The sequence below is a fragment of the Anolis carolinensis genome, chromosome 6 (genome assembly GCF_035594765.1).
Source record: "Anolis carolinensis isolate JA03-04 chromosome 6, rAnoCar3.1.pri, whole genome shotgun sequence".
NCBI lineage: Eukaryota > Metazoa > Chordata > Lepidosauria > Squamata > Dactyloidae > Anolis > Anolis carolinensis.
In genome coordinates, this window is record NC_085846.1 from 46,295,383 (window position 1) to 46,318,959 (window position 23,577).

Sequence of the window (23,577 nt, forward strand, 5' to 3'; positions counted from 1 at the left end):
CTTTCATTGGTTTTCTGTTTTTCCTTCACCACACAGACATCTCAGTGTTCCTTACTCTGTCCATTGGTGTGGAATTTGCATGGCAGCGCCTGCTGCTTCTCCCACAACCCTTTCCTGTTCTTTCCTATCACACACAGCAAACAGGACTTTATCAGCAACTGAACATACTGGAGAGGTTTTGGGAGAATTCACCATGATTTATAGGAGTTGTAGGTATTGGGATGTATAGTTCACCTACAATCAATGAGCACCAAAGATGGAATTGGACCAAACTTGGCACACAGAGCCCCCATTACCAGCAAAAATATTGGAGGTCTTTGGGGAAAATTCACTTTGATTTGTGGAGTGGTTTGGCAACTCTGGAACATGGAACATATTACTATCCATGTGATAAGCCATCCATGTCCTGATGTAAACTGCAGAATTTTAAAGATTGCATCTGAGTGTAAACATAGATAGATGAATGGATATAGATCTCTTTCGCTGCCCTCCCCTTGGGGAGAATGACGGGAGCATGGCTTCCTCTTTGGCCATGCCCCCATGTTATTTTCCTGCTGGGAGAGGCCATAGGCCTCTTCCAGGGAGCAACCCCAGTGCCTCCTCCTCCCTATTATTGAAAATCAGGCTTCCAGTAGTAAAAAAAACCCCTCTAAAATAAGGACAGTAAATAAAGAACACCATTCAGAAAACAGAGGAATTCCAGACATGGAACAATCAGGACCAGCTAACACCTCCCAACAAAGGATTCCCCCAGGTTTTGAAGCTGCAAGGCTATTCAATGCCAATCAAGCTGGCCAATTGCAACATTCATACTTGCCTCAAGAAGAAAAGAGTTCTTTCTCCCTCCCTGAACATTCCACGGGTATATAAAGAGAAGCCTCCCACAGGATGGTAAAACATCCAGGCATCCCCTGGACAACATCCTTGTAGACTGCTAGTTCTCTCACACCAGAAGCAATCTGCAGTTTCTCAAGTCACTCTTGACATGGAAAAAATGCAATACAAATATTATTATAATATAACGCGCTGCAGGATGTCCCACAATAACCCAATTTTTTGCAGCTTAATAAACCTTTTTCCATGTTTTATTATAGAACCCTAGGAAATAATGACATTGATAAGCCTAGGAGCAAAATCATAGTGTAACATAGTCTTATACATTATAATAATAATGTAAGACAATTATAATAAAATAATTATAATATAATACAGTTATAATATGATACTATAATATAATACATATAATAATAAAATATAATACAATTATAATAGGTAGTAGTATCTCTTGGTCACCTCGTTGGGGCTCATGAAAAGGATTTTCACTCTCAGTTTCCCTCCTTTCCATGGCTTGGTCACAGAGCCTTTGGCATAACTTGCCAAGCCGAACTGAGTGGCAAGGAGACGGGATTAGCCATCCCTTGCGGCCTTGCCCACACCGGTTGCTAAAGGGCAGAGACTGCTTGGCCATTGCTAGTGCTGTTGCTAAGGGGAGGAACCATGTGTTACGATGGTAGCTATGGGAGGAGGAGAGTGATTGGCCATTGCTAAGGGGCATGGTTTTACCTGTCTCAGGTGTGACAGGTTTATGATAGTAAGTATGTGGATACCTTAAACCACTCATCAGTTTGAATTCTACATTGTGTCCAAATTTTGTAGCAATTGGTGAAGTAGTTTGGGAGATATGAGGTCCCCACAAATGGATATTACATTTTTATTTATATAGATGTATTCTGGAATACATATGATATAATTTCTTTGTGAACATGTCTGTTTTCTTATTTAGAACAAGTGAGCAAACTTGTTCTACCATCTGTTTCTACTCCCCCTTATGTCCATATTATCATTAAGGAGGAAGTTCTAATTGTAAACTGATGTCTTTTAATCAAAATGGAGAAGAGAAAAATCAGAATTATATTGCTTAATAGTCAACACTATTGATCTTAAGTTTAATAATAATGAATGTTACCAACATCTACTGCATAAAGATATTGACTTTGTAGACAGTAGAGGGCAATAGAGATGCACTTTTCCACTATAATTGCAAAGACTCTTCAGATGAATTTATCCCTCCTTTTATAAAGAAAAGGAGGAGTAGATAGGATCTCTTGGGCAGTTTACAAATCGGGATCTGTCTCTGATAGACAACCAGGAAATCAAGCAGCAAGTGGAAGAACCTACATAAAGTTTTAAAATACATCTTCATTGGAACTTATTGCAAATTGAATAGTCAAGAAAGGATTGAGAAGTGCAAGGATGCAGTAGTGGGAATGGAACTGCAAAGAGGATTTCATTTCAAAGAGCCTTCAGATGACAGAGGTGAGAAGATGAATGCATTAAACTTTATGGAAGATCAAAGGGAGGTTCAGCCTGAGCAGATTGGAAAGATAAATGGTTTTATCTATAGGTGGCTAAAACAATAAAGGGGAAATGCCCTGCAAGGGTGGAAATAAGAAAGCAGTCTGCATTTACTGTCATATGTTTAAATGTTCCCCACTATCATTGCTAAGAAATTTATCATGAATGGTTTGATGGCAGCTAATAATATACTACTGACAGTGCTTTTTGATAGAGGCGTGTGAGTATGCTCCCTTTCTGATTTTACAAAAAATTGATTCTAACTCCTTTTTAAAAGAGGAATATGTTTTCTCCTTTATAAACTTTGAAGTAAACATGGTTGGGAACTAGGAGGAATCTAGTTCTCATTTTTGGAAGCAACATTTTGAGGGGGTTTGTGGGGTGGATAAAAAACACTGACAAATAAACAAATAGAAACAAGCTAAAATAAAGTAAGGGTTAAGATACAGAAAGGAAGGCACTGCTCAAAAGATCTGTTCAAACAGAAAAAGGAAGAATTCAGGAAAAGATGAACAAGAAATACCAGAATATTAGAGTTGATAAACAAAGCTATCGTAGTTTTGCCACCTTTCTGCATATAATCCAATTGAGAGAAGAAGCAGAATAGAAAAAAATCCTACAACAATTGTTGCTATTTGGTTTTGAGTGCATGCTTAAGGCAACAATCTCATACACTCTTGCCTGTTTCTGGCTGCAACTCTCATTACAATCAATGAAAATATAACCTGATCTCATGTATAGGTAGGTAGGTAGGTAGGTAGGTAGGTAGGTAGATAGATAGATAGATAGAAGTCCCCCTAAATTTACTGTTCTTCCTAGGTGTGCATAGCGTGGTAGCTTTAAAAGTGTTGCACTTTAACTATCATTTCACATTCTAGCAAAGTTATGCCGAGAGCATTTATTCTTTTCTCCTATAATAAAAGAACAGACTGATAAACAGCCCATTTGAATCTTTAAAACCATTTGTCAGTTTTGAAGTGCAAGATTACTCGTTACTTACGCTGTCTTTTTAAAAAGCCATTTTAATACATCTAAGGGAACTGTTATCTCTGAGTTATGATAAGCAATTGTTCCCTCACTATTAAGCAATGGCAGGCATAGGAATTTCTATTTCATAGAGACAACTAATGCATTTTCCATTTTCAGTAGCTGAGGAATGCCTTGGTAACCAGTCAACAGACAATTTATAGAAGAATCTACACCTCCTTGCAAATTGCTCTCTTCAGTATGGAGTATCGGTATATCCTACTTTACATAAGATAGTACAGATTGAGTATCCTTTATTCAAAATGTTTGGATTTTTACATATAGTCTGAGTAATTTTATAGACATTATTTAAATAATTGTGTGTGTGCAATGGAGTTTGTGTAAACTGAACCATCCACCATTGAGGTCTTCAGATTGTTCCTCCCTTGCTGCTTCTCCTGGGAGTACATGATTCCCGCTGGTTACGTCCACAGATTCATTGGAAAATGCAAGCCCCCTCATCATGACAAGGTGACAATCAATCAAGGGGGACAACATGGTACATGTTACAACAGCTGTGAAGGCAGAAGAAGGCTGCAAAAGATGAGAAGCCACCATCATTGTGTTAACCATGCCACTGAATGGGACCCTCATTCTATGAAGACTGTGTGTTGATTGGCTGTGCACTGTCCACACATTTTAAAAAATTCACGCACAGGTATCTTTTAAGAAAAATAAAACAAAACCAACAAAAGTCTCGCAGCAATCAGCAAGTGGTGAGGGGGGCAAGACTGTGAAATTGGAAAACCCCTAGACTCAGACTGGCACATGGGCGGTGGATATGAATTCAGTCATTCTACCTCAAGATCCAAGGCAGTTGAGCAGTCCAGGAGCTGTTTCCATGACTGAGCAGCCCTTTTTAGGATCCACTCTGCTCACCCCACATGGTGAGGGGGATAGAAAAGGTGTCATAAACACAATCTGACTGCCATGTCCAGAGGGGCCACCATCTTGCAGCCAAAAAAGAAAAATGAAATTTGGAACATGGAATGTACGGACATTGTTGGACAACACTGACAGTGAATGCCCTGAAACCAGAACTTGTAAGGAAAATGACATCTTGGATGATGGATATGAGGCAGATATATTGAGCCTCCTGTCCCAGTACTTTCCTCCATCAGGCCACTTAGTGACTGCTGAGCAGCACCAACAAACAACATTTCATAGCTGTTTTTATCTGCCAATCCTGACCGTTAAATATCTTTATTTACACAGCTATTTTACAAAGTAAGCAGCCAGAGCTGCTTGGACACATCTCGCTCCGGCAGAGAGATTAATGGCAACTCACCGAAGCCCTTATCAGTGAACTAAGACACATCCCATATTCCAAAGTCTGTGACATATCTTCCTTCTACGTCTTGATGCTTTGCCCTTCTAGCAATAAATCAGGGCTCTATGCAATTAACCACTTAAACACTGGAATGCTTACATACATACACTTTAACAATGAATGAACATTTCACACACTACAAAAACCCTGACAGAACTACTATTGTTGCAAGGGAGCTGAGATGCTTTAACATCAACATAGCATCACTTCAGGAGACCCAGAGAACAGGAGAGGGACAGTTAAAGAAAGAAAAAGGAGGGATTGCCTGAAGAAGGACAAAGAATACATAGAGTGTATTTGCTATCAGAAATGACCTGGTGAAGCATCTGTCCGAAGCACCCATCAGCATTAACGAACGACTCTCAATCATCTGAATTAACTTTGTCAAAAACCAACAGGCATCTATCATAAGTGCCTATACACCAACACTAGATGCTGATGAAGACATCAAGGAAACATTTTACTCTCAGTTGGACACCATCTTGTCAGAGGTACCTAAGGAGGACAAAATCATCCTGGGTGATTTTAAAGTGAGAGTTGGACAGCGACCATAGGAAAATATGTGGTTGGAAACAGCAACCTGAATGGCATCCTGCTTTTCACCAAATGTGCGGAACACAGCCTTGTCATCAGAAACACATTTTTCCGCCAGAAAAACAAGCTTAAGACATAATGGAAGCACTCCCGGTCAAAGCATTGGCACCTCTTAGACTATATAATTGTATGACTCAGAGACCACTGCAATGTGCTCCTCACAAGAGCAATGACAGGTGTTGATGACAGCTGGACAGACCACAGGTTAATTCGATCCATGGTGGCTATCAAGATTTTCCCGAAATGAAGACTCCAAGGAAGAAAGATAAGGTGTAAAACCACTTCAATACCTTTCTAAATGAGCCCTTCTCCAAACAACACTCAAGGATCATCTACCCATAGAACACCCTGAAAATATTGAGGAACGTAGGAATAAATTGAAGATCTCCATCATCACAGGCTGTGAAGAAACCATTGGAAAAATCAAAACTGGTTTGATGAAAATGATAACGAGATCCAACAGTTAACTGATAAGAAAAATCAATTAAAAATATGACAGAGAGACACCAACTGCGCTGCTAAGAAAAAGATCTATGCCAGTACAAAAGCTCAGGTCCACAGAAGGACCACAGAACTCAAGAACATCTGGTGGATAAAAAAGACTCAAGAAATCATACACTTTGCAAATGTCCATGATGCACAGGGATTCTTTAATGCCACAAAGGTCATTCATGACCCAAGAAATCATGGCATACACCCTCTATGTTCATCAGATGAAACCAGAGTTCTGAAGGATAAAAAATAAATTGCACTACATTGGAAAGACACTACTGCAACCTCCTTAACCACAGCTCCAACATGGCTGAAAAGGTTCTCTCATAAATCCCTCAACAACAAACAAGGGATGAGCAACCTGCTTAGTTTGGAGGAAGTCAGAAAAGCCATCAGCCAACTAAAAATAACAAAGCCAGCAGACCTGATGGGATCCCTGCTGAAATCTTTAAAGAGGGTGGTCCTGAGCTGATACAACAACTCCACCAGCTCATTGAAAAAGTGTGGGTTACTGAGAAAACCCCAGCAGACTTCTAAGATGCCATCATCATCACTCTTTAAAAAAAAAAAAAAGGGGGGGGGGAGAGAACTGACTGGAAACTATCAAGGTATCTCTCTTCTAATCTCTGCTGGGAATATCCCCCCAAGAATCCTTGCAAACTGTCTTCTACTTATCTCAGAAGACATCCTTCCAGAATCCCAGAATGGCTTCCACCCTCCAGAGAAACAATGGATATGATCTTCACTGACGGCAGCTCCAAGAAAAATGCAGGGAACAAAATCAATCTCTGCACATGGCATTCATTGACCTTGCAAAGGCATTTGACACAGTGAATCGCAGTGCTTTCTGGATGTTCCTGCAAAAAATCGGCTGCCCTGACAAATTTGTGAACATCCTGCGGCTCCTCCATGATGACATGATGGCAACAGTTTTAGACAGCAATGGCTCCTTTAAGGTGGAATCAGGTGTCAAACGGATATGTTATTGCCCAACCTTATTCTCCATCTTCATCGCTATGATGCTGCACCTTGTTGATGGGAAGCTACCCGCTGCTATGGAAATCACCTATCGGACAGCATCTATTAGCCTCAGAAGACTGAAAGCTAAAACCAAAGTCAGAACAACATATGTTATAGAACTCCAATATGTTGATAATAATGTAGTCAGAAAATACCTACAAGCCACTCTAAATACCTTTTCAGAAGTGTACAAAAAGCTTAGCCTCTCACTGAACATCAAGAAAACCAAAGTGCTGCTCTTTCAGAAGGCACCAGACAATCCCTCTGCAATGGCAGAAATACAGCTTAATGGTGTAACATTAGAAAATGTTGATCATTTCCGCTACCTTGGCAGCCACCTCTCCACAAAAGTCAGCATTGACACTGAAATACAACACCATCTCAGCTCTCTGAGTGCAGCATTTCCTCGAATGAAGCAGAGAGTGTTTGAGGCCTGAGACATTCCAAGATGCTTGTTTATAAAGCTAATGTCCTCCCAACCCTGTTATATGCCTGCAAAATGTGGACCGTCTTCATACATCACACTCAATTTCTGGAATGATTCCATCAGTGTTGCCTCTGAAAAATCCTGCAAATCTCTCGGGAAAACAGACAGACAAATTCTTGTTCCATATCAAATAATTTGTCATGGAATTTGTTTCTGTCTGAGCATCTGAGTCACCCAATGTCTGCTGAGTTCAGTGCTCTTTGGATAAAGGAGAACTCCCAGATTCCAAGGGAGAACTACAACTCCCAGAATTAAAAGACAATCACCCCCAGACTCCCCCCCCCCAATCTGTATTCGCAGTTGGCTATGTTGGGTCTGTGTGCCAAGTTTGGTCCAGATCCATTGTCGATCCGTCATTCGTGAGGGTCGCAGTGGCCTGTGAAAGTGGCAGCCAATCAGAAAGCTGCTGCATACACAGATATATACATACATTTATACCCACATACAAACACTGACTTTATATATATATTATATAGAGAAAAATCAAATCTGAGGCATTGGTGCATTTCTTTGTTACTGACTTGCATCCAGTTTCAGAGTAGTTATAGCTAGAATTAAGCACAGTATAAGACACCATTCTATGCCCATATTACTTAAATAACACATTTGAGAAGAGTAAGCATGGTGCAGTGGTTTGAACATTGGACTACAATTCTGGAAATCAGGTGCAATTTTCTCTGTGTCTTCTGACCTTTTTCAGATGTTGGCAAAGGAGTCGTATGGAGACCATCCCATGACGCACAGCCACTTCTGTTGACTGCCCATGGGAATCTGTGTTGCCAGTATCTGAAAATGGAGAGAAAACTCAATTTTCAGGAGTCACGTGCTACCCGACTCCTAACTGCAGTAAACGAGAAGTGGGAAAACCACAAGAAATGATGGGATGCAAGATGGGGAAAGGTGATAGGGAACAAATAAGGTGTTTCCCTCTGCCCATCTGATGGGGTCCTAGAAATCAATTCCCCTCTCAGTCATGGACACCAAATACATTCACTTGGACAAGTCACACAAACTCAGAATCACAAGTTGGAAGAGACCATAAGGGCCATCCCATTCAATCCCCAGCCATGCAGGAAAAGCACAAAGCACCCCAGATAGATGACCATCCAGTTTCTGCTAAAAAAACCTCCAGAGAAGGAGACTCCACCACACTCCCAGGCGGCATATTCCACTGCCGATCAGCTCTTACTGTTAGGAAGTTCTTCCTAATGTTTAGGTGGAATCTTTTTTCCTGAAATTTGAATCTATTGTCCTGTGTCCTCGTTTTCATAGCCGCAGAAAACAAGCTTCCTCCTTATCAGTGTGACATACTTTCAGATATTTAAAAATGGCTATCATGTCCCCTTTCAGACTTTTTTCCTCTGAACTAAACATACATAGGTCCCTCAGCCATTTCTCATTAGGCTTGGGTTCCGAGCTTCTGGCCAAATGGCCACCCTCCTCTGGACACATTCCAGCTTGTCAATATCGTTCTTGAATTGTAATTCCCTGAACAGAACACAATATTCCAAAGCAGAATAGAGTTGGACTATGACTTCCCATGATCTTAAAACTATGCTTCCATTGATGCCATCTAGAATTCCATTGGATTTTATTAGTTGCTGTATCATAGTGCTGACTCATGTTCAGCTTGTGGTGTACTAAAATTCCCAGATCCCTTTCACATGTACCTTTTTCAAGTCAGGTGTCACTCCTAATCATTGGCTAAGATGGCTGGTGCCTCTGAGAGTTGAAGTCCTAATCATCTGGTGGACCAAAGTTTGGTAGTAAATGCCTTAAACCGAAGGGGTTGTTGTTGTAATATGTATTCTTTTTATTGCTTTTTACTGCAGAAGCAGGGAATTGCCCAGCTCTGTTTCTTATTGCATTCATTTTTCATTATAACCATTCTCTAAATTCATAACATAAACTTCTGTTCTCTTTTTTGATGTTGTTATTTGGTTCAGTCAAGGTAACAAGATATCTTATAAAAACAATGATTATGTATGTCCTGTCCTCATAGATTATTTTACATGTCTTTTGAAAATGAGATGCCTGGAATAAAATATAGCTAATTATAGTAAAGGAACAATATTGCTACAATGATCTCCGTACAAAAAATAGTGAGTTGTTTTTCTCATCAAAGGAAGTATTGAGTCTGCTTGTTTCTTGTGCTGGAGATCTCTAGGTGAAATAATTTAAGTTGAGCCAGTTGTAAAAATAGTTGCAATACAAACTTTCAGCTCAGTCTGGAGAATAGGTGCTTATTGTTCAGTGTGGAGTGATATTTGAGAAACTGCCACATCCACTGAGTCCTACAATTTTATTCACAGCATGTGTCAGAAGAGGAGAAAACCCATATTACAGTATATCACATGCTTCCTAGCCTCCAGTATTATGGTATTTTTTTAAAAAAAAAACCTAAAGTGGTGGATTTAATTTGTAATTTCTGTCTAAGGGTTTCTAAAAATGTATGTTAATTAAAGGTGGAGAAGTTTAAAAAGCCAGTAAATTTTACCCAGCTGGTTCGGTTGCCAAGCTCTATTCCCTTGGATCTTTGCAAAACATCTTGCATTTTATAAGCCTGATGAAGGTGGGGAATTACAAGCTTTCAGTCTCAAGAACCAAATCACTTATTCAAAAGTGGTTCCAGTGGGATGAATTGGGTTAAGGGGTTTTTAACATTAGCAGACTCGGTAGAATTATTTTCTCTCACCTCCATCCCATTTCTAACCATCATAAAATACTTAAATGACCTAGTTTACTGCAGAGAAGCGATGAGATGTAAGGGACTTTAATAAGTTATGGAAACATTTAATCCACATGGAGTAAAGACCTCCTCGTGAAAAACTATATATATATATATATATATATATATATATATATATATATATATATATATATATAAACCCTAAACCCAATACAGTTCACAACAACCTAATCTTCAACCAACTCACTATTTTGGAACAATTTCCTGTCTGCTAAAAAAAAACATTTAATAGACATCTACGCAAATATCTGGAGTAATTAAAATTCCATTCTGCAAAATACAGGTTTTGGGATTAATACCAAGTTGTGTTTGATTAAACATATTACGATCTGTTTAATTTTACTTGCCCTGTAAATTGCAATGAAGAAGAAAGAGCCATATGTCTGAATTATTAAACCATAGGCCAGGTGACTATAAATTGGATTTTGAAATATGTTGATTTGATATAAAATTAAAGCATGATTGGGCAATTCACTTTCAACATGCAGGAAATCATGAAACTAAGTAGTCTTCAGCCACTAACTCTCTTTCAGTTGGATCTATGAAGTAGTGAGGACAGCCGAAATGGCTTTATTGTTGTAAAGGTGGGCTATAAACATACATTCTATAGTAGCTACTTTGTTACAACATGTAACAACTTGTAACTATTTATTTATTTTGTTGAATAATTTTAATTTCTTTTGATAATCATAGGTACAGCAATAGTGAGAGAACAATTAAAAAATAGTAAAGACATAGTTGGAAAAGAGAGAGAGAAAGAGAAAACAAAAACAAAAAACGAAGCAAAAAAATCAAAAAACAACCAAACCTGTGAGTTGGTAGGGGATAGGCTCAAAAAAAAAAGAAGAAAAAAAGAGGAGGGGGAGTGGTGAAAGACTTCCCAACAGCGCTTTAGGATATCACCTTTTGTTCTTTTGAAGGTTTGTATTTTCTGGATCTCTCTCTACTTGAGCTTCCAAAAAGAAAATAATAGTCTGAAAAAGAATCTCATATATCAGTCAAGTCCATTCCTTTTTTTTTAATGAATTCTAAGAAACTGGTCCAGTCTGTTCTATTTTTCCCTTCTCTTATTTTTTGAGTTAAGTTATCCATTTGTATAAAAGAAACTCTAAATTCCAAACGACTAGCCCGATGTAGAGAAGTGGCCTCATCGCTTTCAAGGCCACAGGGCTCATTAGTGTTATCAGGCTGAGGCTGGTAGCTACTCTCTCTTTCTGCTTCTTGCACCTGAAAACCATTTCTTCATCATTTCTTCCTGTGGGAAAGCCTCCCTGCTCCTCATCTCCCACAGCAGGAACACTCTGCACCTGAATCCCATAATTTCCATCAGAGTCATCTTGAAACTCATCCTGAACCTGAATCCCATCATCTTGAAACTGCATTCCAGAATCCTCATCAGAGTCAAATAAAGGCTGAGTCACAACACTTTAGAGGCCAAAGCCAGCACTTTGAATTGTGCTCAGTAGCTAACTGACTACCAGTGGACCTGATGCAACTTGGGAGTTGTGTAATCCCTATACGCCGCCCTATTTATTAACCTAGCTGTCTCATTAGACTATTTGAAGCTTCCAAACAGTCTTCAAAGGCAACCCCACATACAATACGTTGCAGTATTCTATTTTAGATGTAACTAGCTGTGCCCAGCCACGCATTGCTGTGGTGTTGTCTGGTGGTGTTGGTGAGAAATTGTTGAGGTAGTGGTGGTATTGAATGTCTGTTGTATGGTTGTCTTTATGTTTAGTATGCACACTGAAGTGGATTATATGGCAGTGTGGAGTCAAGATAATCCAGTTCAAAGCAGATAATATAAGATTCTAAATGGGTTATATAGCTGTGTGAAAGGGCCTTGAGTCTACACTGCCATATGATCCAGTGCAAATTAGATAATCTGTGGAAAAGGCCTAAGTGAGGCCTAACTGTGTCTGTCCCCTGGGCTGAGGAGGTTGCTAGGAGACCAAGTGGGCGGAGCTTAGCCTTCAAACTGGCAGCAATTGGATAAAAACTATTATTCCTCTCCCTGTAATTAGGACTTTATTTTTCTTTTCTTTTTTGTTGTATCAACCTAGAGCCGTGAATGATGGGTTGTGTTGTCAAATTTCGAGGTTGGGGGGCCTGTAGTTTTGTTGTTTTGTCCGCTGCCCTGATGCCATCACTCTTTTATATATATAGACAAGAGCGTGGACCACCGTTGCTCTCTGATAGGAATCAGACAACAAGCCCACAACAAAAGTAAGTGGCTTCAGTCTCATTTTTTTTAAAAAAAATTCTATACTGTTAGATACTAATGAAGACTATTGTGAAGTCTGCTTTTTTAAAAAAAGCAGATCACATTTGGTTTGGAAAAGATTTTTCAGAATTCTTAAATTATAATGTATGTCAAAAATGTTAGAGGACATTTGAAGAGAGACAATTTCTGGTATTATAAAGGGTGATGGACATTTAAACTGCCTTATGATTCATTTAAGAAATGTCAGAATACAAATATGATAGAAAAATAAGATAGATGTAACCATGTGGACTTCCTGGGCATGGAGTGAGATGGACATTTCAATATGACAAAATGTGGAAAACTGGTTTTATTTTCTTGGTATATATATATATTAAGCATTCTTTATAGGGAATGCCACAATCCAGAATTGTCCACATGGGAGCCTGTGATGGCGACACCTTTGCTTTCTGATGGTTCAATATGTTTCATGCACAAAATTATTTTTTAATACTGTATAAAAATACTGTATCTTTAGGGTATGTGCATAAGGTGTGTATGAAACATAATATATTTTGCGTTTAGACTCGGGTCCCAACCCCAGGATATGTCATTATGCACATATATGCAGATATAGCTATTCCCAAATCCAGAATAATCCAAAAATACTTCTGATCTCTGAAGCATTTCAGATAAGGGATACTCCGCCTGTAACACCCTGAGAACTTACACTTTTGGTCTAAATTTTTAAAAATATTAAATAAATTATAAACATGCAATACATTCTGTTTTCTAATTCTTGTTGCCTTGGTAATCTTATACTCTTGACATGCTTATTCAGGCTAGGGTTTATAGTTCCAATCAGATTTCAATTCAGGTCTTCTCAGCATCTCATTTGCTTCGGGCATATGGCCACATGGGGAAAATGTTATTATTATAATTGTTCAAGGGAAATAAGCAGAGTAAAATAGGCTCCAGTATGTAAAGGAGGGTTTTTGAAGAAAGCGGCTTGACTCCCTATTTATCTCCAATCTTTCATCTTTTACAAGTGCTACTGCTGTTCCTCCCAGATATTATAATGGTCATATTTCTATGGGGATCTAGATCAGTGCAGCAAATGTAACCTAAAAAGGGGGGGGGGGGGGGAATTTTCAGTCTGATTGCAAAAGCCATGGCTAGCTTCATAAAACACACACACTGAATTTCTAAATGTCAGAGAGTGCAGGGGAAGCAGAACCTATTACATAACAAGTGAGCAGAGATTGGGTCCCTACATGTGTATGTCTGATGGGACTGTTCTGTATATTGAGACCTATAGATACAAGATGGATAGGACAGCATGAGGGGTTGCTCCATCCCTCTGTTCTTCTGTGATGATTCCTCCCTCATCAAGCTTTATGTGATGATTACTCCTTCAGAGTAATGCTGCCAAATGCTGTTGCTCCTGGCATGGACTGCCATTCGTTTCCGCTCCTTTCCACTTTGCCTCTTCTCTGCTGAGTTTCCAGGAACCCAGCACTAAACACACTTAATGCGACTGCCATAGCAACATGTCTGGGTTTGCTACCTCAGGCCAATCCATGCCCCCCAAGGGGTGTTGGTGGGTGGAATTGGTAAGAGCTGGGTATATTAAAGGAGGAGTCACATGAAGCAGCATATATGTGTGTTGTGAGGGGGAGGTGGCAACAAAAGCTGGCACTAGAGAAGTGGGAGCTAAATAATCATCTATCAAGAAAGAATGGTCAGAAGAACGAAGAAAGAAAAACACACTGGAGATCGGTATGTTTGGAATCAAGGAAGATGGAAAAAATGTGAAACTGGAGAAGAACATTGGAGCAAGTGAAGAGGGATGGGAGAATCAGTATTATGGTCTTCCAGAGGGAGAGTCTTGGCAGTGGGTCCATAAATACGATGAAGACCTATTCCTAGTCTCACATTGAGGACATAGATTTCCAGATGGAAGGTGGCCATGACAAAGTTTTGCTTGATGTTCCTTCCTCTTGGCATATTTCTTCCTTTCTCCCTCTATTCGTGCCTCTTCTAAATCCATGGCACAGTTACAACACTCAAGTGCCAGAGCTTCCCAATTCTTGGTGTTTATACCACATTTTTAGGTTAGCTTTAAGCCCATCTTTAAATTTCTTTTGTTGTCCACTGACACTCCATTTTCTCCATTTTCCGTTCTTAAGTTGAGAATAATTCAAGTGCTTTGGGAGACAGTGCTCAGACACTTGAACAATATCGGTGGAAACAAAGGGAAAAAGGGGAAACCGTGAACATGAAAAATAAGAGGAAGAAGGTTCATATGGAAAATAATAACAAAAAATACCATATTTCATTGCAAAATAGTCACCATCTCATAATAATAAATTAATAATAAATGTTTATTTATACTCCACCATCATCTCCCCAGAGGGACTCGGGGTGGCCAAACAAGGATTCCCCTACAAAGCAAATAGCCAGGCTTCAAATTTGATTGAGGGTGCTACTCCAACTCGCCAAACAAGGATTCCCCTAGGTATAACACAGCCAGGCATAGAAATGCTTTGTTGGCTAGGTGGAATAGCAGTGAATAGTCTTGCAGCCTCAAAACCTGGCCGTATATATAAACATTTATTGGGGCTCCATGGGAAACTTTTGCTTCAAAAAGGGCTCTGTGGCTGAAAGATTTTGAAAACCCTAACTACTGGCAATGCTTACTGAAGTCCCTAACTACTGGCAATGCTTACTGTAGATCTGTGTTGGTTTACTAGACTCCTAGCAGAATTCAACACCATAAAGCACAATACTGAATATTTTGCTAGGTATCAGCTTGGGAGTGTTGTGGGAAATCTGTGTTACTACTCCTGCAATTCAGACTTTGCACTAAAGTCTAAAAGGTACTTGTCTGTGTACAAGGTTAAATGTGAAGATTTGAATTGCCCTTCTTAGGATACGGCCAACTGGCCAAGTCCCTCAACGGGGCAGATGATCGTAATGAAAGACGACCATATGAGGATGGCAGGGAGCAAGAAATAACATTTTTGGTCCCTTAACAATCTGGTCTCGAAGGCAAAGTTTATACATTATTAATGGTTGAGATCAGATAAACAACTGTCTACAGGCCCTTCCAGACAGGCCCTATATCCCAGGATCTGATCCCAGGTTTTCTGCTTTAACCTGGATCATATGAGTCCCCACTGCCAGATAATCTAGGATAAACAGAAAACCTGGGATTTGATTCTGGGATATAGGGCCTGTCTAGAAGGGCCTTACACTGCCAATAAAAATCCAGATTATCTGCTTTGAACTGGATTATATGACAGTGTAGACTCATATAATCCCGTTCAAAGCAGATAATGTGGATTATCTGCTTTGATCTAGATTATATGTCAGTATAGGAGGGGCCTATGAGAGTTGTATAAACTGTTCAGCTGCAGTAGTTATGGGCTAGTCCATCACCTGCATTGAGTGCCATGTCTTCTGGGTTGAAATGCTAATCCCTAGAATAGATAATTTTGAAGAGATTTGATTTCGTTTCCTTTAATTCATAAAGAATATTACTTCAGTCATTCTCCAAAACATTATCTAAAATTCTGGAAATATATTTTCATAGATTCTAAGCCTGAAAAGACCTAAAGAAACACATTATTGCACATAATACAGTAGAGCCTCACTTATCCAACACTCGCTTATCCAACGTTCTGGATTATCCAACACATTTTTGTAGTCAATGTTTTCAATACATCGTGATATTTTGGTGCTAAATTCGTAAATACAGTAATTACAACATAATATTACTGCGTATTGAACTACTTTTTCTGTCAAATTTGTTGTATAACATGATGTTTTAGTGCTTAATTTGTAAAATCATAACCTAATTTGATGTTTAATAGGCTTTTCCTTAATGCCTCCTTATTATCCAACATATTTGCTTATCCAACATTCTGCCGGCCTGTTTATGTTGAATAAGTGAGACTCTACTGTATTTGTAGACCTTAACATTTCAGATTTTAATGTCTTCAATCTCTCTTTCTCTCTCTTTTGTATTGCAACAGAATAGAGGTTTGTTTTGTCATTGATTTTTTTCTCATTTATTCTCTGCTGTAATATGCGTAATGAAACATTTTTGCAAATGATATAGTTCTATTTTTTCCTTTCCATCTATTACAAGAGAATATATCAGCATTTGAAATCGGTGGCATCTATCTTTAGCATATGCATGATTATAAATCTATCCTTTTTGATGCAAGCTCCATCACCTGCTATAATAATCCCTCCTTTAAGTTCCCGAGAGACTCAGGATCTAAACTGCGGAAACATGAAAGTCATTCAAGTGCTTTAAAAAAGGCATTTGCTTTATCCTGTTCAGTATTGTGTGTGAGAGCAAGTGTATGAGCATTCATGCACATATCTGGGTGTTTCTAAATTTGTTCTCCTTAAATTTGTTCTTGACTTTATTTAATGCAAGATAACACTGTAAATTAACAAAGCTAAAAGCTTTGAAATGTTGCAATTTCTTTGTATTTAAGATAGATAAGAAATAAAAACAATGAACTGAAAGCAATCACGCTAGTCATTTGTCCTAGTGTGCTTTGAGCAAACTTTGTTTAATTTTCTCAACACATACATTTTCAGTTATCATTGTAGACATTATAGCAGGTCACCTTCACCAAAATGGCAGCTAAGGATTCTGTCTTTTACGCTGTAACTACACTGCCATATAAAATCCAGATTATCTGCTTTGAACTGCATTATATAGCAGTATTGACTCATATCATCCACTTGGATAATCTAGATTACATGGCAGTGTAGATCCAGAGAAAGGCATATATCTGAAGGAACCAAATGGTAAACCAGCAAAAGGACCACGCTGAAAAAAATGTCAAAATTCAGGGCCAGCAGATAAGTATTTCTGCCATAAATTCATAGGGATCTATGGGAGAGAGAGAGAGAGCTATCATTTTGTATTTTATATTGGTGTTTGAAAAATCTTTAATGTAATGTATAGCAATTTGCTGGGTAGATATTCATGGGGAAAAAAAACCTTTTGCTGCATCTTGTTCCATTGGGAAATAGTTGGAGATCTCCCAGGATATGAAGTACAAATAAGTGTTTCTTCAAATGCATTTTCCAATACTTCTGAATGTTTAGTTAGCAATAATTTGTCTCCAGAGTTGAGGATGTGATGGGGAAAATAATTTGGTATGAACATTTTGATGGATTAATAGTGTGTCATGATTCAAATCATGTTTACAGGTTCTTCTGTTACTGTGAATATTCTTAATTAATCTATAAGGTCACGGCTTGATAGAGATAGCTCCTAGATATTCACTTTGTGCACAACAATTACAGAAAGAGGGAGCTAGGAGTTCAAGGCCAGTATTTCAACTTGAGCAATGCTGCACTATCTATAAACACCAGTGAAACTCTTTATAACATGAGTCCCATTCAGAAAAATGAGATCATGCCCATCCCAAATAAAATGTTCTTTCAGGCTCCAAATTTCTAGCATTGCAGTAGTTTAAGTACTTGGAAATCTAGAGCTGTTTAGGCATTTAAAAGGGGAGCAAAGTTACCAAGGGAATATGAATACAGCAAAAAAAGAGTGCTGTTGTGAAAAAAATTCAGTGTTTCACTCTCTGCAAAGTTATGCACACTAGCTCTGATAAAGTGCCGCATACATTGGATCCATTTCCCACCTCATCTCCTCTGTTCCACCCTTTCAGCCCACAATGTTGCTGCACTGAAGATTGAGATCTGAAGGGACATTCCACTTGTCATTACTTACAAAATCTCTCCTATCTGGCATGTTTGGAAATTGAAGGAACAATACCAGTATGTGAAGTTCATTTGCACTTTGTCCTTGACCCCAAAGCACTTTAGAACTATAATTTTGCACTTTAGTTCAAGTGGCCCCTCCATTCTGTCCCCTCCACCAACCTGGTTGATCCATTATTCTATTTTATTTTTATTTTATTTTAATTGTTAACTGAGTTTTGATGGTCTATTGCATTGTTTGCTTAAGGTAATTGTCGGTTTTACTGTATTTTTATTGTAACATGTTTTAACTGTTTTACCTGTTTGTATTTTCAGGCTTTTGTCCCATGTTAGCTGCCCCAAGTCCCAGCCAGGAGATGGTGGCGGGATAGAAAAATAAAGTTACTTACTTACTTACTTACCACCTCATCACACAGGCCGATTTGCCCGTCATACGTTGCTTCCCTTCAACTTTCAGCATGGGACCCTTCCCATGATGCATAGACATTTCCAGCCAAGCTCCATGGTGAAAAGGGAGAGGAAGCAGTGCATGCCACCGCCGTGGCAACACGGGAGCCTTCCCATGTTGCCTTTCCAGCAATGGGGGAAGCCAGGAAGCAATGTTTCCCCCATGGGAAGGGAGCACAGTAAGCCAGGCAATGCTGGCTCCCCAATATGTGGCAAATTCACCCCAATATGGAGCAAATCCATGGGTCTTTATGATGAGGTCCTTAGAGTTGTCACATGTACCCAGATAGGTCCTCAGAGTTATTCATCTCCTATATCAGCTTGTACTTAACGCACGAAAATTAAGGACCATTTGCACAAGCAAGTTTGAGCAAGGGGACTGATTCTCAATGGGGTATCATTACTGCCATCCTTAGCATTAAAGCACATTTAAAATGTCAAATCCCTTCAAATAGATCATTCAGTAAATCTCATATTAGTAACGTACACTAGCATTATCCTTCCTCATTGGAAATAGTGTAGATTGGGGTGTGACATGAGGGTTTCCTTTGCCAACCAGTGAGTTCATATAAGAGATTACTTTGAGCTGAAGCACAGCAAAATATAAATTCTGCTCAAAAGCATTGTGCATTGCCAGCCTTGGCCTCAAGGAAAGTGCTCAAACCTGTTATAGGACTTAATTCTTCCAAGATTGCACCGGAAGTTGATTGAATTGCCTTTTCAAACATTATGTCATTGAACACCCTTTACAGTTGGCAGAAACAACTGGCTCTGGCACACCTCCTTTCTCCCGACAAAAAATAAACTTGAATGCCCAAGGCAAGGCAACCTGCAAACACAACTTTTTTATGAATTCTTGTGAGACCTTTGGCTACAACACAGAACATGGGCGCTTTCTTGGACCCTCGTGTCTTGTGTTGCAGCCAGAGGGGCACATCTTGGCAGCAGGACATCCAAAGATATGGAAGAAAAGTGGAAGAGGCAAGACACCCAAGGAAATGGGAAGTTGCTGAATAGCTTTAATAACATGATGGCAAATCTGGCTGCTATTTCATTTTATGTTTGTAGGTTTTGCCTTGACTCTGAATTCGAAGCTAAATGAGAAAACAGACTGAAGCATTATGTGTTCCTCAGGTAATATTTCTTCATTTTATTCCCCACTGCTCCTCAATTTTTCATATATATGTGTTTCTATTTTCCATAGCATATGTTCTTGTCTTGCTTAGGTTCAAGAATTTATTAAAAGAATGTTTAGTTGGTTTATTATACTTCCATGGATTAATTAAACTGATTAAAATTAAATAAATAATATATCAAAGAACTAGTTTATCTCAAGGTGCAGTTGATGGGTATAACAATAGCTTGCTAACAAAACAGAAATTTCACATGGTGAAAATGTTAGGCAAATTAAGGTATAGGTGAATGGGGAAGCAAAACTCCAACAAGTTTAAGCAAAGAACAAAACAAACCATATTGAAGCATACCATTAGACTGTCAAGTAGACCAGCTTGCTCAAACCTTCTGGCTGGTTTTTTTAAGGGGATACTGTAAGAAGCAGAACAATCTTTGACAGTGTCTTTTGAGTCTCTATTGCAAAGTTAGGGAGAGAAAAAGATTGTGGAGCAAAAGCATCGAAGTGCTTTTTGGGGGGTGGCTAAGAAGAGTTGTGCTGTCTTAAAAGATATCTATTTATATTTTAGACATCAATAGTTTCAATTTTTGTCTGGATAAAGCATGAAAAAGATCGTATTTCTCAGCGAACAGGGTAGGCTTTGGATCTCTCTCCCTCCATGTAGATCGGCCATCACTTCATATGCATTTTTAAAAAATAACTCTTTTAAAAGAAGGATTTGAAATCTGTTTCAGATTACTAATTTTGTCATTCAGAATGTGAATTGTAAATTTCAAAAATCAAACATTAGTTTTATTTTTGAATGGTTATTTTCGAATGTTGTAATTCCCAATACAACAACTAGGATCCAATAGGAACAGCTGAGGGGGGCCTGGTGCAAAAGCAAAATCAGAAAAACTTTTTAAAAATGTAATTTATACAGTATTAGTTTTTAAAAGACATATAAAGTTATATTTTGACAATATAAAAACTTTTAAATACACATGAGAAAGATGAATCAGAAACTTACTGCACAAAATCTTTCACCTTAATAGTATTCATAAATATAGTTTTCAGCATTGAAAGAAGCTTGGTTAGATTTCTGAATGCAATTTATGACAAAAAAACCTGCAAGCTATGTGCCAATATCGGTCTCATCATAAACTGTTTTGTACAGCACCAGTTAACTTTCTTAAACTGAAAGATCGTTCAGAAGACTGGCAAATTAATTGAAAATAAAGTCAAGAGAGATTGAATCATCTTGCAATTTTGTACATCAGAAATGATTTCGCAAAGCCAGTTGATTTTACTGAAAAAAATGTGTGGACAAGATCTAGAAAACATACTTGCTATTTTTGATATTATTATAATGTTTTATTATGCAAATACATATAGTTCCTTTTTAATAAATATATTACTTTTTTCATTATCATTTAAACATATTATCCCAAATCCTGTTGAGCATCAAGCTGCCCTTAATCGTAGCACCTAAGATCTTGGTCTAGGGGTCCACTATAGGATGTGGGGACCATGAATGACCGTTCCTTTTACTTCAATTTGCTTTCTAATTTATTTCTGTCATAAACCCTTTCAATACCGGTTCTGCATTAATTTGTGAATTCTAAATAACTTTAGAGAAAATACCATTCTAATATATCCAGTTCTATTCAAACCTTCTATTCCTCATTGACCATTCATTAGCAAACAGTTTCCCTTAATATATGTATAAATATTTTGAAATGCTTTTTCCCAAAATATACATACAGTAGAGTCTCACTTATCCAACACTCACTTATCCAGCATTCTGGATTATCCAATGCATTTTTGTAGTCAATGTTTTCAATACATTGTGACATTTTGGTGCTAAATTTGTAAATACAGTAATTACTACATAGCATTACTGTGTATTGAACTACTTTTTCTGTTAAATTTGATGTATAACATGATGTTTTGGTGCTTAATTTGTAAAATCATAATTTAATTTGATGTTTAATAGGATTTTCCTTAATCTCTCCTTATTATCCAACATATTCGCTTATCCAACGTTCTGCCGGCCCGTTTATGTTGGATAAGTGAGACTCTACTGTGTTTTATATACTTTTTGAAGGGAAGAACATCATAAAAACTGAATAAATAAGTGCCTTCCCGTGCAATTTTAATAGTTCCACCTTTTGTTCTGATACCTGTTGATGTATTTTATGCAGCTTTTATTATTGTTTTAATTATATATGTTGTTATTGTGTTCTGCTTTTATTGTTGATTTTTGGGCTTGGTCCCCATGTGAACCGCTCCGAGTCCCCTCGGGTAGATGGAGGTGGGTTATAAATAAGGTATTATTATTATTATTATTATTATTATTATTATTATTATTATTATTATTATTATTATTATTATTTCATTTTACTCTTTGCAAGGGCAGATTTTAGAAATAATATTTCCAAAAAGCCACTGAAATGACACACTTGCTCATATCCAGGAGCCAAACCTGTGAGTACATTGCAGAAGAGGAAGTTAAAAATATTTTTTCCTTACTACAAAGATGATCAGACTCAAACAATCTCAATGTTATTCTAGAAAACCAGTTTAATGACTACCCCAGTCTGAAACCATCCTGACTGGCATATTCATTTATCCTCTTGTTATATTTCAAGAAATTATGTCAATGTAGATTAGACAAAAAGGTGTTGCAGATTATTTGACATCTTCCAAATACAGGCTGGGATGTATCTGTTGTCGAACCATGACACTCCCCTCCCAATAGATTTATAGATCATAAAGAAACTCCAAGCAAGAGATATTATTTTCTTTATTTTAAAAGCATTTTCTGTGGTACCAAAGTTAATATTGAAGCCGCTAGAGCAGGCATGGACAAACTAAGGCTTGGGGGGCGGATGTGGCCCCCTGGGCACGTACCTCAGGCCCTCCTCATTTTTCCTGTCCTCTTGGCACAAGGACACAGTGACTCTCTATGTCCTTATGCCAAAAAGATGGGGGAGGAAGATATACAGCAGCTGAGAGCCCTCTTGCCCTCTTCCTGGCATAAGGACGGTGCAAATGGCCCCATCCACTACCCGTGTCACCTGCTTCCTGGAATAATGCCAAGAGAACAGCCTGAGGATCTGGGGAGGAGGATTGGGGCAGTCACTGCATGTCCCGCCTTCCTCCCAGCATAAGGATGGGATGGGGCAAGCATCCCAGTCCTTATGTTGGAAGGACAACCTGAGGATGACCCAGGACCTGCCCTCCCCCCCTCCTCATGGCCCTGCCCACCCCCATGCCCTATCCCTCGTGGGCCCACCCCATCCAGTGTGCAAATGCCCCCCTTCCCTTCCGGCCCGGTCTGCTCAGCCAGGGCAAAAAAAAAAATGTTTGCCCATGCCTGCGCTAGAGGCTCAAGGATGGACCTAGCAGCAGCTGTACCCTAAAACTATAAAATCTAACCCTTCAATAAATGTATCAATTTAATATTTTATGTGTGACTTTTATTGTTTATGTATTGTGTCAATTCTTAAATGTATAATCCGTATCAAATGTATCAAAATATATCTAGAAGGCAGCTGCCTCTCTGTGCCCTTGTATAATCCCTTGAGAACGGAGATCATAGCCAGGGTCCCTCCAGCTATTTCCCAAGTCAGATAAATATCAAAACCTTTGTGTGTGTGTGTGTGTGTGTGTGTGTGTGTGTATGCAGACAGATGATCCCCTTTGTCACCATGATGAGCTCAGAATATTTGTCCATTGGGAGTATGCCGCTCCTACGGAAGAGGGGGCACAGCAAACCTAAATTAATTAACTTTCTGAATGGGCAGCCAAGCCCCTGATTGTCTGGAACTACCACATTTCATTTTAGACTCTTACATTCTTTGTCCCACACAGAATTGGACACGAGTTAAGCAAAGATCCACCTGCATGTCCACATCATCACTTCCTCCAAATTTGCACCCTTCCAGCGGCGTCTCCACAACAGATTGGTCTTTTAAACTAGCCAACTACCAACTGT

General features: G+C 38.7%; 1 long non-coding RNA gene and 1 other non-coding gene across 2 annotated transcripts; both read left to right on the forward strand.

The window, feature by feature from the left end:
- The first annotated feature begins 1,297 nt into the window (after window positions 1-1,297).
- LOC134299958 (uncharacterized) lies at window positions 1,298-23,413 on the forward strand. Its single transcript, XR_010007213.1, has 3 exons — window positions 1,298-2,316; window positions 19,535-19,600; window positions 20,167-23,413. It is a non-coding gene; the product is annotated as an uncharacterized LOC134299958 (long non-coding RNA).
- On the forward strand, window positions 19,324-19,410 carry mir187 (microRNA mir-187). The gene has a single exon (NR_129889.1). It is a non-coding gene; the product is annotated as a microRNA mir-187 (primary transcript).
- Window positions 23,414-23,577: the final 164 nt, after the last annotated feature.